The sequence below is a fragment of the Aegilops tauschii genome, chromosome 1 (assembly GCF_002575655.3).
Source record: "Aegilops tauschii subsp. strangulata cultivar AL8/78 chromosome 1, Aet v6.0, whole genome shotgun sequence".
Taxonomy (NCBI): Eukaryota; Viridiplantae; Streptophyta; class Magnoliopsida; order Poales; family Poaceae; genus Aegilops; species Aegilops tauschii.
In genome coordinates, this window is record NC_053035.3 from 160,255,462 (window position 1) to 160,273,387 (window position 17,926).

The 17,926-nt window shown below is 42.8% G+C and overlaps 1 long non-coding RNA gene across 2 annotated transcripts; it reads left to right on the plus strand.

Moving 5' to 3' along the window:
- The first annotated feature begins 5,945 nt into the window (after window positions 1–5,945).
- On the plus strand, window positions 5,946–13,954 carry LOC109768503 (uncharacterized). 2 transcript variants are annotated; one of them, XR_012204490.1, is made up of 4 exons: window positions 5,946–6,219; window positions 6,309–6,561; window positions 7,014–12,739; window positions 13,507–13,954. It is a non-coding gene; the product is annotated as an uncharacterized lncRNA (long non-coding RNA). The 2 variants fall into 2 exon arrangements; XR_012204491.1 differs by lacking the exon at window positions 5,946–6,219 and having other exon boundaries at window positions 6,226–6,561; window positions 7,014–10,973.
- Window positions 13,955–17,926: the final 3,972 nt, after the last annotated feature.

The following is a 17,926-nucleotide window of genomic DNA, read 5'->3' on the forward strand; positions in this document are numbered from 1 at the left end:
CCAAGAATTTATGGTCACTTTTGGGTTTTCTGAAATTTAAGATCCAGGATTCGAAACAATATCATAACCTGCATCATGCAATAAATTTTCAAGCCATACATCTGTCCTGTTGTATTTCTTAAGAAAGGATTTGGTCAAACATTTTGCTTAGTTAGACTTCAGACAAGTTATATATGCAGAGTAAAAGGATAATCCCTCCGTACCAGTGCATTGCCTGATATATTAACTCAAGTACTAGGCACGAACAAACGGGCTCAATTCTGTGCTCATCCTGGTGTAGTAGTAGTAGTGCTAGGCAATGCAGTTGACGGGTGACCTTGGCGAGCGGCGACCGAGGGAATTGAACCCTGCTCGGCACGGTAGGTAACGTTGTCTAGTTACTAAAGCATCCCTCCGTTGTTCAACGGTAGTCATTATGGACCGGGGACATGAGGGGAATTTCCTAGGGATGGAATTCTGGCCGCCAGATATTTCAACTCGAAACGTGGAGGCTTGACTGGTTGGGGTTGCCTAATGTGCGTACCACGCACGCCACCAGATGGACACGAGCCCGTTTTTTTAGGATCAACACAAGCCAAGGTCTAGCTGGTACGCCTTTGGGTCCTACCATTCGAGAATACGAAAGGAACCTTTTAAATTGCCAAACGAATCTATTTGTATTACAATGCCCGTATTTTCCTTGCAAATGCCAATCTCAACGTGGTAATTGATTTATGACGAGTTGTTGAATTAGAGTGAGTTTGTGATATAGTGATCTCAACGTGGAATTCACATTTCATGGTATCCCTAGTAAGTTTTTCAATGCAAATTCAAATTTAAAAGATGAACAATATGGAGGTGAGAAAACTTTGTATGTATCAAGCATATGACCACACACACAGAGACACCCACACACGAACACAACAACAATCCAATAAGTATGGTGCATCTATTTTTCCAAACCATGCATGTATGACACGAATTCAAAAATACTCCTTCTGTTCCTAAATATTAGTCTTTTAGATATTTCAACAAGTGACTACATACGGAGCAAAATGAGTGAATCTACACTCTAAAATATGTCTATATACATTCGTATGTGCCAGTCCATTTGAAATCTCTAAAAAGACTAATATTTAGGAACGAAGGGGGTAAAATGTAAGACATGCATGGCCCTCAATTCAATATTTAAAATGAACATGAAACCGAAACATGAATATTAAGTCTAGTACTACAGTACATGCAAATGTTGTGTTTAATTAGGCAGAGCTATGATTGTCGGGGGTCAACCCCTCGACCTTAGATAAAATTGTGAAGCTCTGTTTAGGGTTGTTTAGATTATATTTGTCCCCACCCTCCCAACCACCGATTGGTTCTGCACCCCCACCCTCCTCCCCGGGAGAATATCATGTGCCCCCATACCTTAGATGCTATATGCCGATACGAGTTGCTTGGAGCTTGTAGATCTGAGATATAGCAGCTCACATGATGTCTTAATATTTTTACAGGAACCTTGATGAGTTTGAGAATTTCACACAATTTGTACAAAAACTACTCAGATGCCCTTGGATCCCATATCCAACGACCTCGAAGCTCGTATCACCGTAGCATCTAAGATGAAGGAGGACATCATATTCTCCTGTATGTAAGAATATCGTGTGCTACCACACCTTAGATGCTTTGGTGATACAAGCTCTTCGGAGCCGTTGGATTTGTGACCCAACACCTCCTTGGTGGTTTGAATGGTTTTTTGCAGAAAATCCCCCAAAGAGTTCGGCCACTACTTACAAGCACAAAGACTGCTCAGATGCCATTGGATCTCAGATCAAACAACCTCGAAGCTCGTATCACCGTAGCATCCAAGCTGCGAGAGCACCTTATGTTTTCTCGCACGGGAGAAGATGAGGTGCTCCCGCACCGTAGATTCTATGGTGATACGAGTTCACGGAGATCTAACGGCCCACATTAGGAGGTTTGAATGTTTTTTGCAATATACGCATGAGATAGTTTGGGAATTGCACAGAAAATACAAGCATTATGCTTGTGCCATCTGATCACTGATCATACGACCTAGATGCTCATATCACCGTAGCGGGTAATTAAGCTACGGGGAGCACCTAATATGAGCAACGGGGAGCCGTTGGATCCAAGATGCAGCAGCACACACGAGGCCTGAATGTTTTATTTGCAAAAAAAACCTTTGGAGAATTTGGAAATTGCGCATAATTACAAAGACTACTCCCAAGCCATTGGATCTCACTTCCAACGGTGTAAAAACTCGTATCACCATAGCATCTAAGCTGCGGGGTGGATGTGATATTCTATGCCGCTGTCATTTTTGTTCGTAAACTTGCAAAATACGTGTAACTCGTGTCGTTACTTGTCTAACCGCGCAAAGTGTTTGTTCAAAAAAACCATCCTACACTGAAATATCGGAACACACACGGGGTCCCACTTGTCATTAATCAAATTTGGACCTAAAACTAACAAATCTGAAAGACGAGATTCAAACTGGCAACCTGGACTACAAAGCGTAAGTCGATAGCCTGAAACAACAACGGTTGTTGGCTTTGTCCCATAACTTGATTTTATACACTATTACGTTGAGTAGAGTAGAGGGAGTGCCTCGTCAACACGTGCATGGCCGTTGACTCACTTATTGGTGGGTCCCAAGTCTGTGATCTCTCTCTTCTCTCCATCGTCTAACCTTTGCACGGGCACACACGAAGAGCGGCGCTAGCTTGCCGTGGTGTTATTACAACTAAAAAAAAGCTTGGAAAATAGAAGAATCGCCTAGAACAAGAGACGTTGTGGCTGGTCGAGACGGAGCTAACCACACCTATCCTCTGTGCCACGTTAGCATGATGAAGCTGTGTTGCTAGTGGGGTGTTTTCGACCGACTGGCTGGGTCCCGAGGTCGAATCATAGGTACTACGTCTGATACAGTATATTTTTACACGCACATTTTTCCTCCGTGCCGAGACATGGCACACCCTACCGCGTGGTTTCGGGGTCCTCCCGGGTGGTGCACGCATATATTCTTCCTGATGTGGGACGCCCTACCGCACGTTTTCGCCGAAGCAAGTAAATGAGTCGTCAAATCATGAAAGACCACCTTTCCCGCCGAGTACATCAGTGAAGCACGGTGGCTAGCTAGTTGGGCTAGTTCGACCGATTAGCTGGGCCGCCGTCACATTTGTTTTTTCACCCCTTTTTTTATCTACTTGCCGGCAGGTAAATTTAAATATCCACCGCGGCGTTGCTCTGGTGTTTGGGTGCAGAAGGATTTTTAATTTTTTGATTGACGGGAGCAGGCGCGGCAGGATTTTTATTTTCTTGATTGACGGGAGCAGGCGCGGCAGCAATTAGTCACGATGACTCCGCCTGTAAAACCCACTGCTCCCTGATGTGAGAAGTCGTCGACTGGTGTTTTACCATGGTGAAAACCAAAAGATTCCCCGCTCCTCGGCTGGCTCCCTCCAGCTTCCCGTAGATTGCATTGCCTTTCAGCCGTTTCGCCCCCTACATCACCAACGTCGTGCGCCTCGAGAAGCGAGGGACTTCGGTGGTGTTTAGGCGCCCTCTACATGGGCATGTCCATGTCTCGGCGCAACATGACCGTTGGATCAAACTCAGACAGTGCAGATCAGTCACTGTAGCACAAAGCGTGTGGGTGTGTTTGGTTGCATTCTCATCTCAATATAGTTGTTTCCTCTTCGTGTATTTGTGTTAACCTACTAGTGTGGACTCATGCACCCTTCATGCACTCTGCCAAACACCCAAAAGTGGGTCGAGAAGGGAACTTTTGCTCCCATCCCATGCACCCTTCATACACCCTGCCTAACACTATTCGTGCTTCATATGGTTCATGTTTCATGGAGTACTGTAGCACCGTACTCTCCGTGCGCTGTAGACCTAGTTTTGTTAACATTGATCTCACCGTTCATTCTCGAGCAGACAGTCGAAAAAGCGGTACTATGTTACTAAATTACTGTTCATATAGTTGACATGTGCACAACATCATTTGTTGTCGTCATATCTTACTACACTAGCAACAAGATTATGTAGTACTGACGTATGAACCACTGCACATGCCTAGTAGTAGGAGCACTGTGTATGTTCAAATGACTGCCGTGTTTCGCACTCCTCCGTCGTAAGAGTGGAAACGCTTGCTGTAATCATTTTTTTCCTCAGAAAAACAGTGGACACGCTCTACCGTGCGGATCCTCCTCCAGCCATGCACTAAATTACTCACTTTCGCCGACGTGTGGGATAGCCAGCATCGGGGTCCACCAGCCATGCACTAAATTACTCCGTAGTAGAGTGACGGTAGACTACCCCGATCGAAGCGCCGCAGTAATGCCCAATGAGCCGTCAAATCACAAAACCCCCTCCTTTCCAGTAGTAAGTTGGACGGACGAAGCAACCATCATTTCACTCTTCTCTCTCAGCTTCCTCTCTACCCAACTCGCTTCTCCCTCATCTTGTTCCTCATTTCTTCAAGAAAAACTCGACCTGCTTCTGCCATTGTTCTTCTCTCCCAAAGAAGGAAAGGTGAGCGCATCAATGGTGTTGATTCTGGCCAAGGCCCGGTCTTGCAACCCCGAGACTGATCCTATAACTCCCTCTCTTTTCTTCTTTTGGGTTTGTGATTATGGTTTCTTTTCTTTTATTTCTACTAGCAAAGTGGCCCGCTCGATGCGCGGCCTAGGATTTTGCGAAGTTTAATTAGAAGATATATTTTATTCGTTATTTTCTGAAGTAAACTCAAAAGCAATTGTTGAGACATTTTTTAAGTATTACAATTTTGGAAACTTTATTCTTCAATGTTTTATTAATATCTGAATATAATTATTTTTGAACACCCTTTATCTGCTAATTATTCATGCCATACTAATTTGATACGGTATGTTTGATTCGCATGTTTACTTTTTTGTAATTGTTTTTTATATCGAGAAAAAAAATCTTACATTTTGAGACAGATATAGTATTTGTTTACATAGACAAGTAGCAAGGGTGATCGCTTGCATATGTGTTCTGTCTAAAGAAAACAATATTCGAACGTAGACATATTTCAGTGTTAAATACATTCGTTTGAGCAACATCTATTATGAAATGGAGTGAGTACCTTGATAATGTTCCTTTTTAAGAGTAGTATCATGCCATGGTTGGAGTGCAGCATTTCGGAGGACGAGCTCCATGGAGCTCGTTTTATTTTTAAAAAAATTCAGAAAAAACATATTTTAAAGTTTCAAAAAATTGCGGTAAAATCCATAGGCATTCATGTGGATGTGTTCTACATGTGTGTAAAATCTGATGATGAAATACATTATGGTGAGAGCTACATAAAAAAGACAAATTCATGCATTTTTTGTAGTGAACAGTGCGCGTACTGTTCATCATTTCAAAATCATGATTTTTTTCTTTTTTGTATAGCTCTCATCGTAATGTATATCATCTTCAAATTTCACACACATGTATTACACATCCGTATGAATGCGGACAATTTTTGAAGTTTTTTTAAGCTTCAAAATGTGATTTTTAAATTTTTCAAAATAAAGAGCTCCATGGAGCTCGGTGCTCAGCCTCCATTTAGCATTTTCGCCATGGTTGTAGCTATACATATATTGTCTTGTGTTATTCTCCTGTGGCTAACCAATCATCATTAGGTTTGTCTGGGATAAACATACAACTCTATTTGGAGAATAAGCAAATTAATGCTTGTAGTTATAGCTTGATATAGGTAATGTAGATTTCACCTGGGTAAAGGTTTTTTCAGTTTTATGTTCGGTTGAATTCTTCAAATTCCCCCGCAAAAAAAATTTCTTCAAATTATATATTTTTTTCTAACATTTTTATCATGTCGGTCTTTTGTGTGTGTAAAGTTATTCTTCTTGTTTTCATGTAGTCATAAATTATTTCACTAACGCTATGAAATATTGGCATATTTTTTATTGTTTTTGTAGAGTAAATGTTTTACTATTTATATATACAGTATACGTATATGCATAAAAGGTTTGTTGGTGTTTGCTTCCATACACGTGCACTCAACGGTACTATCAAGTTTTGTATTTAAAAAAAAGCTCGGCAGTACCAAGTTGCCTTATATTTTGACGTTACATTGTTTTGTCTCATAGTTTCCACAGTACGTAATTGGTGTCATGGGTCCCACCAGTATTACTCTTCACTTTACCCTTTCTGCAGTCTTCTGGACTTCTCCGTTCTTCTTTCCTCACACAAGTGAGAATGTTCTTGGCCGATCCCCTTTCTCCTCTCCTCTTATTTTTCTTATCAGTTAAAATTTGCTGATGTTGGATACCACCCATCAGGTTGCTCTCTTGATTCACTGCATTCAGGATGCTCGTCCTAACCTGAAGCCACCCCCGCACCTGGTGCTTTGACGGGGTGACCATCGACGGCGATTGAGGGTTAGCAGGGCCCAAGGATCTACTACACCAGAGTGTAGGCAAGATCATCGATCTGGACGCTGCCGTTGATGCTGTCGTCCGTGTCGTTGATTTGGTCTTGGATTTCATCTCCCGCAGGCCTGCAAAGGCAACATTGTTCCAAATTGAGCTGCAGGTCCTTATTTTTCCTTTTCCTGACTCTGTAATATTTCCCCTTTCTCCTAGCCTTTTCCTGTCCTTGTGCCATTCAACCAATATAATTTAATTAAGGAAATTCTTGTTAGCTGTAAGTATTTCATATTTTTCCCTTAAATTCTTGAATAGCATGTTTTTTTAAGTGATCTATAAGTGTTGAATGAGGTATAGAGTAGATAATAATAAGTTAGTGTACATTTTAAAGATGTAAGTATATACTGTATAAGTTAGTGTATACTTTACCAGGGCATCTTGTGTGTCACCATACGGTGTGTGTTGGCGATGTACACGACTTCTACTCTGCCGAGCATCCAAGCCAGCACCCATCTAGAAGTTTTATAGTAATCGCAAAATGTTTTCCTTTAGTCTGTTTTATAGTAATTTAATTTATTATCTTGCTTAGATATCAATTTTTTTATTTGATTTGGACAGGTGATATCATATTTGTGACATGAAGAGTAAGAGAGCCACATGTCAATCTTAAGGAGGTGTTTTTTGGGAATGTTTATATGTTCCAATCATGCCATGTATCTTCATCTCCTGTTGGGTATGCCTCCTTCGATTTTCTTCAATTCTTAAAAATAAATCAGTGTTTATTTCTTTATGGGCGTTGTTAGTGTTGAATGAGGTAGATGCTAAAGAAGACACAAGCGAGTGTAACTAAAAATAATTTAAGTATATGTCTGAGTACACATGATAACTTCAATCCGTACTCTCGTGGAGCACAAAATAAACATAAATGTTTATCAATGCCAATTACTACTAAGTATAGAGTGTGTATAGTATATTCTTCAATTCTTGCAGCTATTGGACGTATGTAAGCACTTGCTGCTGTATAATGCCTAGCCCATGTATCTCGCTGGTTCTCTCCTAATCCTCTTAGGTCTATCATACAAGGTTGGCTGCATGTCTTCAGATGATATTTTCCTCCTCTTTATGCAATCGGTCCTTTCCTTCTTTGTTCTGCTTCTAGTTTTGGCGTTCCATTCTTCATTACGGTCATCTGTGCTGGTACAGTTGTTGTCGGCGTGACTATTGTTGTCTCGCTGCATAAATGCAAGAACAATGTTATTATTGAAACATTCATAAATTTCCATAAATGCATGGTAGATATTAAGCTTGTATATCATCGCCATATTTAACAATGTATTATGGAGTACATATATAAGATCAAATGCATACAAAATTAGACCACAGTGGGAAATGACCGATACACTGTCATGGATTATTATTTTTAGTATATATAGATGAGCGTAAGTAATTTGAAACCTCATTATCGAATAGATTGCTCTCTGTAAGAACTTTTTTTTATTTCGCAAAGCCTTTCTTTTCAAATCCTGTTTACATCTCTTATGTTTGGCCTCTCCTTTTATCTTCGGCGAAACAGTTTTTGGCTCTTCCTGTGTGTTTTGTGATGTCATAAATAAATAGGCTGTAAACAATTATCAATGCATATACAGGAAGATAATTTTTTTTCCATTTGTTACCTCGTCATCAGGAGCATCGATTTTAACAATTGGTTTTCTGCTATTTCTGGAAGCAAACATTGTCACATCTTTTTCATATATTTTGCTAGACTTCTGTCTCTTTGTCCTCCTTTGTTGCTTTTTGTTAGATGATTTAGAGGTTTCCTTTCAGCACATATCCTCCTTCTCATCATTTCTTGCATTCTTGGAGGAGTGGTTGACCTATAAAAATATTTTTTTAATACTTTAAAACAAAAATTGCACACTCGTGACAGCAAAACCATTAATTAGTGGCAATACCTTGTTATCGGACTTCTGCATAGCAAAATTTGAAGAACCTTGTGTGTCTTGCCTTTCCAGTATACCCTATAAAGAATGTACTCGCATAATAATTTTATAAACCATTTAAAATACTGAAATGTGCATGTGCATACCTCTTCAACTATTTCATTTGAATATTCCATCTCAAGTCTGTCATCAACTTCAAAAGTGAAGCTCACTTTAAAATTTTCCATACACTCTTATAGATTCCTTGAATTTAACTTAAGTCGGAATATGAGTGTTCTGCCATAAAGGTCTTAAATAATATCTGGTACTATGTTGTTGAATCCCTCCTGCTCTAATAGGGTTGATGCAGATATGTTGCCCAAAAGACTCTTTGCTACCTCATTAAACATAACGAAAGTTGTTGTTGTCGTGTCCTCGGGTACCTTCAAGTTTAATTAGGTACCTAATATGATAGTGTCAGTTATTACTGGTCTATTATTAAAAGAAATGGCACCAAAGACAATCTAGTGCATTAACATGCTCACCTTATGTTGGGATTTTCAGATACTTAATGACAGGAAGTGCACATATAGTTATGGTGTTTCTGTTATAATATCATCAATTGTTGCTTTTGTTCTGCATACAAATTCCTATTAAAGATTAAACATATGAGTTTACATAATAATGTAAAATAGAGAAGGTATAAGATTTTTATGATCAAGGTTAGAGGGAAACCTTTCTTTTAACATCAACATATCATAGTTCTATAATTTCCCTCAATGTTTTTTTTATTGTAGAACATTTGCTCTTCGATCATTCCTTGGGTGCTTTCGTCAATTCCAACCATTGTTGGAATAACATCGCTTTCAAAATGCCTATAATACATTACAATATGAGCACATAAACTTGTAACTTCAAAAACATACATAATAGCATTATTATATACATACCTCTCAATAATTTGGTCTGTCTCTAGAATTTCAGGGTCCAGGAAGACTTTAGATGCATTTGTCGTGCGTAGTGATAGCCCTGGTAATAAATTGTCAGTAATTTGGATTCAGGTTTACACATAGAGATTATAGTTCTCACCATTGAATTTTCTGTCCAAATTTGAAGTGACAATCACTATTGTTTATTTGTTTAAAAGCTTTTCATTCACCATATTTGCAAATATCCCCCCATAGCGTGATTCTGATTATCTCACCACTTCATGCATTTAACCATGAAAAAGTGATATATAAAGATCATATATGCAATTCAAAAATATCTATAGAATATAATCACTTACTCTGGTGAAAGGACTTCAATCTCACGGACGTTTGAAGTTTGCGTCATGCCCGTCCCTTTATTTATTTTTGCACTTGCTATATTGGCTTCATTGTAGTAAGCAATCGAATGACATCTGCACATAATCATACTTAAAAATCTAGTTCACCGGTGCTTGTTCTTCGATATGGATTTTAATTGTACCTGAGCACTATTTATCAATAATCACCCTACTATCCAAGGTATCACCATAAGCAAATTCAAAGTGGTAGTCCGAAAACTTGGATTTTCCTTCATCCACTTCCTTCATCGTTGTATCATAGACAAAACTTATCTTGAGATTTTTCTTCAATGGTCGGTATTTTTCATACTCCCAAACTTTGAAGGTCTTAATTTTGTACCTATTTAATTTTTGATTTAAATTTATCAACCAGTTTGCTCCAAATAGAAGCATGGATTACATCACCTTACATAGAGAGAAAACATCAGCAAACTTTGGAAAGGGTAAATTGAAGAAACTTTGGAAAGGGTAAATTGTAGAAGTTGTAACCTAAAATCTCGAGGACAACGAACCTATGAGGTCGTGGGGAAGGTCTTATATGGATGGTTAAGTTTCTCATGTTTGCACGATGGAAAAAAATTGGATTCTGTGGACACATATTCTGTTTGGAGAGATATGATAGTTTCGATTTCGTTAGGCACATTAGACCTTTTTTTTGGGATGGCCTCATCGCTGATGGCATGGTCCATCCTGTATGCGTGGATGGCCCAATTTGTATGTTTTTTTCTTCTTAATGATGCGTGATGCATGTGTGTTTCTGATCCCTCACGGGATGGTCCGACCATTGGGTTTGTGGTTGGGATCGTGAAAATCAAACGTGAAGCCGTCATTGGACGCTATGGACCCAGATCATTTACGAAGATCGAATGGTTGGACTTATCTTTATTCTGACCCACCTGGTTTACAAATATCTAATGGTTGGATTTTGTTGTCTCATGACATGGACCACGGCATGGACCCACCTGGTTTACGAAGATCTAATGGTTAGACTTTGTTGTCTCACAGAATTAAAGGCTGGATCTTTCTAATTATTGTGGTATTTACTAAGCTAATTATCTTTATTCTGATGACATCGTCAAGTACTTTTTATATATAAATAAATTTGACAGTTTCTTGATGGACGCTGGAGCACCGGCCGAAGTGATGTCTATGGCTCTGGCCAAAATTGTCGAGGCTCATGGTACGAAGAAGCGCAAGCACTCCACCGAGACTACCGCAGACAAGCTCAAAGCCATCGCCCTGTCCAAGCCCCCCTCTCCGGGATCCCTCATTAAGCAAGTTGTAACGCCCCGAGACCGACGCTTCAGAAGACTTCCATATTTCGTGATCGCTGTGTGTTTCATTTGTGCTTGCTCTTTTAATTTTGCATTGCATCATGTCATCATGCCATCATGTCATTAATTTTTTTAAAAACTCAACCAAGTAAAATTGCATGGATCTTCGATCCATTTAAATTGAGGGAAATGCACATGGTGATTTCTCTTTATAACATATATCCTCCCAATATTATTAGGGAGCTATATTAAAATATTCCATTAACTTTGGAATTAATCATAACACACTTGCATAATAATTCCGTGCCTTTTCTGCTTCAAGTTTGGTCTCCAAACTCTGCCCTAAATTCTTTCTTCATTTTCCGGAGCTCCACCAAAAATCCGAACATTTTTGGACCTTCCCAACCCTCACTTCCTATTTAAATCATTTGAATTAAAATCAAATGAATTTGAATTTAAATCTTTCAATCTTGGCCTTTTCTATTTTCTCAAAACAAGCACATTTTTATGAGCCCGGGAAAATTACCCCCATGCGAAAAATCTTTCCCTAACCCCTCTCTTTCTTTTCTTCTCTCTATTTTTTTTCTGCTAAAGAGAGTATGAGAGTGCGAGAGGGAGAAGAGAGCTCAGCTGGGCCTCCCAACTCCAGGCCGGCCCATCCCCGCGGCCCACCTAGGCCCAGCTCTAACCCTAGCCTCTCTCCATCCCCATCTCCTCCCGCACCGCCGCCAGTGCCCGACCCCCTCTCCCTCTCCTCGCGCCCGATCCCCATCTCCCTCCGCGCGCCAGTACCCGACCTCCTCCTCGCTCCCATGGCGTCGCCACCCACACCCACCGCCGGCGCCCTGCAGCCGCCGCCGTCTTGCAGCCGTGCTGCGCCCCACCTCCATGGCCGCCGCGCCCCGCCTCACAGCCTCGGCCTCGCCAAGCTCGCATGTCCCCGCCGTCCTTCTCCGTCGTGCGCCCAATCTCCTGCTCGCACCTGCACCTCTCCGTCGCCAGCCTCAAGCTCGCCACCGTGCCAGGACCTCCTCGTCCGCCTCCTCGCTGTGGCCTTGTGCTGGCCCCGAGCCCTAGGCCTCTGGCTTCTCTGGGCGCGGCGCAGGGGAGGGCTCCCTCTTGCCGGCCGTCGACGCGGAGCCTCCGCCTCCGCCTCCCGCAGCAGCTGCTTGGGGCCTCTTGTTCTGCTGCTCTCGGAGTCCCCTCCTCGCCTCCTCTGTCGAGCGGCTCGGAGGGAGACGCGGGCTCGTACGTGGCGTTGTTCCCGTGCCTGTGGAAGACGGCGACAGATCGTGCCTTCTTTCGACCTCGCCGCCGCAGGCAAGGCATGGCTTCCTGTAGGGCATTGCTGACTTCTTCCTACACCGGGGACGCCCGCAAGTTATCCACAGTATTTGTTCACTAATCAACGTCGCAACCCCTCCCTCGACCTAGAGCTGCAGGCTCCACTGCCATCGTCCAAGCATGCAAGTCCGGCGGAAGCAAGCAGAAGAAGAAGGACCAAGACCCGAGACCCATGTACGATTACGCAACGAACGGTGGAGTTACACGAGCTACAAGTACCGCGACGACCCCGGGGACTGGATTTTGTCAAGTTCCTCTATGATACGTGTACCACTACTTCCACAACATGTCGTGTACGACTACCGTCGCTCGGATTCGACAAGACAACGTGTACCACTACCGTCGCCAAGTTCGACTACCGCACGGTTACGCCAAGTTCATCTACGAAACGTGTACAACTACTTCCCACGACGAGCCATGAACGACTACTTCCTCTACATCGTACCGAACTTGATCCGTTCCGAAACGCATGCTTCAAAGGTATAACCCCGAGACGACGCCCGTGAACGAATGCGTGTGTGTTGTAAGAGATGCTCGTGTTTGCACCGTTTCCGAGAGAGGTCTTTGCACGTTCCTCGATTGCCATGCCGCCGTACCGTGGGAACCCGGAATCTGGGAGCACCCCACCATCCTTGCATGACACGCTCACGCCCACTTCTTTTGCACCGGTATCTCCGTGAGCTATCGGAACCGATATGTTGCCGTGGCACCATTTCCGTTTCACCGCCGTGGCACCCTTTTTCTTCCACCACGGCGACAAATGCTTCATAACATGCTCATGTCAACATTTTCATAAAGTTGCTTAAAACTTGCATTGTCATCCGCATCATGATAACAACATTTAAATGGTTAAAATTGTTGTTTGCTTTAAACTGCTAAATGACATATGGGGATTTTCCGGAAATGTTGTTTGTTGTTGCGGCCTCGTTGTTTGTTGTTTCGGCCTCATTTAAACTTGCCTAGATAGATAGTCTTACTTATGCTTCACCTCTTGCCATGTTAATCAACATTTAATATTTTTGGGTACATAAACGTGAGAGAACTAAATAATTGAATGTGGTGTTTCGTCAATATGCAACTCGTTGCATATTGAGCTCCACTTAATTTGTAGTATTGTTTGTTGCATTTTCCCATGCCATGCCTCATTTAAACCGGACATGCATCATACTTGACTGTGCATCATGCCATGTTTATGATTGTGTGTTTGCTATGTTGTTTGTTTCTTTCCGGGTTGCTTCCCTCGTTAGCTTCGGTTTTGTTCCGGAGTTGTGAGGATTCGTTCGACTACGTCCATTTGTCTTCTTCATGGACTCGTTCTTCTTCCCAGCGGGATTTCAGGCAAGATGACCATACCCTCGAAATCACTTCTATCTTTGCTTGTTAGTTGTTCACTCTATTGCTATGCTGCGCTACCTATTCACTTGCTTTTCAAGCCTCCCAAACTGTCATGAACCTCTAATCTTTGTCACCCTTCCTAGCAAACCTTGTTTGGCTATGTTACCGCTTTGCTCAGCCCCTCTTATAGCGTTGCTAGCTGCAGGTGAAGATGAAGATTGCTCCATGTTGGATTATATTTATGTTGGGATATCACTATATCTCTTATATTATTTATACATCTATATATTTGGTAAAGGGTGGAAGGCTCGGCCTTATGCCTGGTGTTTTGTTCCACTCTTGCCGCCCTAGTTTTCGTCATACCGGTGTTATGTTCCTTGATTTTGCGTTCCTATCGCGGTTGGGTGATTTATGGGACCCCCTTGACAGTTCGCTTTGAATAAAACTCTTCTAGCAAGGCCCAACCTTGGTTTTACATTTGCCTCACCTAGCCTTTTTCCCTTGGGAGTCGCGCATCCCGAGGGTCATCTTTATTTTAACCCCCCCGGCCAGTGCTTCTCTAAGTGCTGGTCTGAACCGAGTAGACTGCGGGGCCCCCTCGTGGAAACTCGAGGTCTGGTTTTACTCGTAGGATGTCTCATCCGGTGTTGCCCTGAGAACGAGATATGTGCAGCTCCTATCGGGATTGTCGGCACATCGGGCGGCTTTGCTGGTTTTGTTTTACCATCGTCGAAATGTCTTGTAACCGGGATTCCGAGACTGGTCGGGTCTTCCCGGGAGAAGGAATATCCTTCGTTGATCGTGAGAGCTTATAATGGGCTAAGTTGGGACACCCCTGCAGGGTATTATCTTTCGAAAGCCGTGCCCGCGGTTATGTGGCAGATGGGAATTTGTTAATATCCGGTTGTAGAGAACCTGACACTCGACTTAATTAAAACGCATCAACCGCGTGTGTAGCCGTGATGGTCTCTTTTCGGCGGAATCCGGGAAGTGAACACGGCTTTTGGGTTATGTTTGACGTAAGTAGGAGTTCATGATCACTTCTTGATCATTACTAGTTGACGACCGTTCCGTTGCTCCTCTTCTCGCTTTTATTTGCGTATGTTAGCCACCATATATGCTAGTGCTTGCTGCAGCTCCACCTCATTACCCCATCCTTTTCTATAAGCTTAAATGGTCTTGATCTCGCGGGTGTGAGATTGCTGAGTCCTCGTGACTCACAGATACTTCCAAAACAGTTGCAGGTGCCGATGATACCAGTGCAGGTGACGCAACCGAGCTCAAGTGGGAGCTCGATGAAGCTCTTGTTCGTTGGGTTGTTTCGTTTCCTGTTGATCAGTAGTGGAGCCCAGTTGGGACGATCGGGGATCTAGCAGTTGGGTTGTCTTTTTTTCTTTTGGTTCCGTAGTCGGACCTATGTGTGTACTCTGATTGATGTATGATTTATTCATGTATTGTGTGAAGTGGCGATTGTAAGCCAACTCTTTATCCCATTCTTGTTCATTACATGGGATTGTGTGAAGATGACCCTTCTTGCGACAAAACCACATTGCGGTTATGCCTCTAAGTCGTGCCTCGACACGTGGGAGATATAGCCGCATTGTTTATTAGTACTGCCGCTTTTGGTGTGTGGTCGGTCCTGAGAACGGTCTATGTTAATGTCCGTCCACTCAATTCAGTCTGTATACTTTGAAGTATCAAGATCATCTTTTTTGTGATGACGGTTTATCATTTATGGTTACACTCCAATATCTGTATGCATTGCCGGGTTTATCGCACCCATCAGGATTTCCAGTCCCATGGATGTTCGGTCCATACGATTTGTCATGACCTTTGGACTGTCCTACTTGTGGGAGTAGGCGGGGCCCCTGCATGCCACCCGTAGTTGGACGATCAATCTTCTGTTTAGTACTTCAACATAGTGATTTCCTGGTAAGGATTCACTCGTGTCACATCAAATAAATCTTATTGATTTAATGTCATATTTTCTTTCTTTTCCTGCAATTTTACGATGCAGGTTTTGTCATGTGACATTCATCACAGAATAAACCGTTTGGTTTGCTCTACGATGGCTATTTTGCAGGTTTCACTTCTTATGTTGTGTGAGTAACAAAGGCACTGTCCATCACTTATATTACTGGAAAAAATTGGATCAGTCTGTTGTCTGAGTAAAAGCTGAATCCCTATGTTGAATTGCAATTTGGTTTGACAAAAACGCCACAATTAGTCCTTCTCGCGTTTAAAAGAAATGAAGAAAAAAACTGGATCACGGTCACGAAGCCTAGTCAAGTTAGAAAGCTGATCATAGCAGACCAGAAACGATCGCCGCTGTCTCGCACATCGGTACAACCTTCAGCAACGGATCGAGCACCGGCAGTTGCTCTAGCACTGACAGCGGCAGTAGCTCAGTCTGATCCAGCTGAGGATTGGGCACCGACCGCGTCAGCGGATCAGGCTGATCTACCGGAGGATCGGGCATCGACACCGGCACCTGCTCCGACACCGGCACCAGCTCTACAAGGAGCACCATCTCCAGCAACAGCGGCGGCTTCGGCACCTGCACCAACACTTGCACTTGCATCTGCTCCGGCCCGTGCAGCGGCAGCCGAACGAGCAGTTGCACCGGCAACAGACTGGGCTGCAGTTCGCACTTCATATACCAAAGTCCTTACAAAAACCGACATGTCCACCTTCTTGGTAAGCATTGGCCGCCCAAGTGTTTCGTTCTTTTTTCTTTTCATGTTGTTTCGCATGATTCACTGTGTTGATCTAACTGTTTGGGTATGTCTTTTTGTTTGCAAACAGAGAATTCCTAGAGCAACGAGGGAGTCGTTCAACAATCCGGGCGACAGCGGCCAAGTTTCTCTTACCATGCGCAGCCTTGGTGTGAATGAACCTGCTCAATATACCGTAAGTACAAAGGATGATGGCATGATGATTGATGCTAAAGGATGGTCAAGGTTCAAATCTAAATCATATCTTGCGGTAGGGGATGATCTCAAAATCGAACTTTCTCGGTAAGGAGAGCTGGTCCAAATCAGCTTTGAAATTCTTCAGTAGCAGCACGCAACTGCCAAACTGATCTATCCTCCGAGAGATTTTGATATAATAATCTGGCATGGTGAAACAAGTGTCCTGTGTGTATAAGTAATACGACAGTATTATTTATCACATGGTATATCGTTGATAGAATTGCAACTCTCATTGCTGGTTAGGAACTGTCGTTCGATTTCATTCCAACAGCTGCCGTGCTTTATTCAATTTTGTGTATTCGCCTTGCGACAGCATCTAAAACCAGCGCCGTACCTATCGCTTGCAATATGAAAAGCGCTGAGGTAGAACACATGGGCCCCCAAACATGCAGGGTGGGCCTGCGGCCCAAAGTCCAGAACCGTGAGCCTGTCTGAGTATTATATTCTCAGTTGAACCTCCATAATGCCCGTGCGTTGCACGTGACATCAAGATGCATTTGTATGAGTATTTTATCTTGTGAGAGAAAAGGATGAACGAGGGAAGGCCTTATTTGCAAATGTGGAGAGGTGTGTGGGTACCTTTTTGCAAAATTGCCATAGTTTCCTTCCTATCCGTCAAATATAAATCGGACGGCCTATATTGCAGGATGGCAGGCACACCATCATCACCAACTCGTCTATATTGTGTTAAAAACAAGTCTGTTTTTTATAATTATATATGTTATATATATTCCCCTTGATTTTTCTTATGTATAAAGTTGTGATATAAAAGATTTGTATATTCCTTTACAGAGGGAGTATCTCTCTGTCAAAAATATATTTATGTGTAACTAGTTACTCCTGTCTTTCTACTTCCTTTCGCTGATATGTGGGGCATCCGGCAATGGGGTCCACGTGCCATATGCACAAATTGGAGTGCACAACTGCATGGTAGACACACCCCGGTCGTAGCGCCGCAGTAATGCCCAATGAGCCGTCAAATCACAAAGCCCCCCCTTTCCAGCTTTAGCAGTAAGATGGATGGACGAAGCGACAATATTTCACTAGGCCTGAATCCCCTTCTCCCTCGTCGGCTTGTTCAGAGAAAACCCCCTCTCGGCGATTGCATAGGGTTTTCTCATGGAGAACCAGGTATGAATTCTTCATCCATCCCCGATAAATCCAAGTCCCTTGGTCGCGGGTAATCCTAGGATGGCAGCCGCTGCCGTTGATGCATTTTTCTTCCTACTGAATCTAGTGTGTTTCATTTGCAGTGCCCAAAGTGCGAGGACCCTAAAGGTTTCTGCGCCCTCGGCGAGACGCCACACTTGTTCCTTCTCATCCTAACACAGGATTTTTAAACGCGCACAGTATGTTCCTA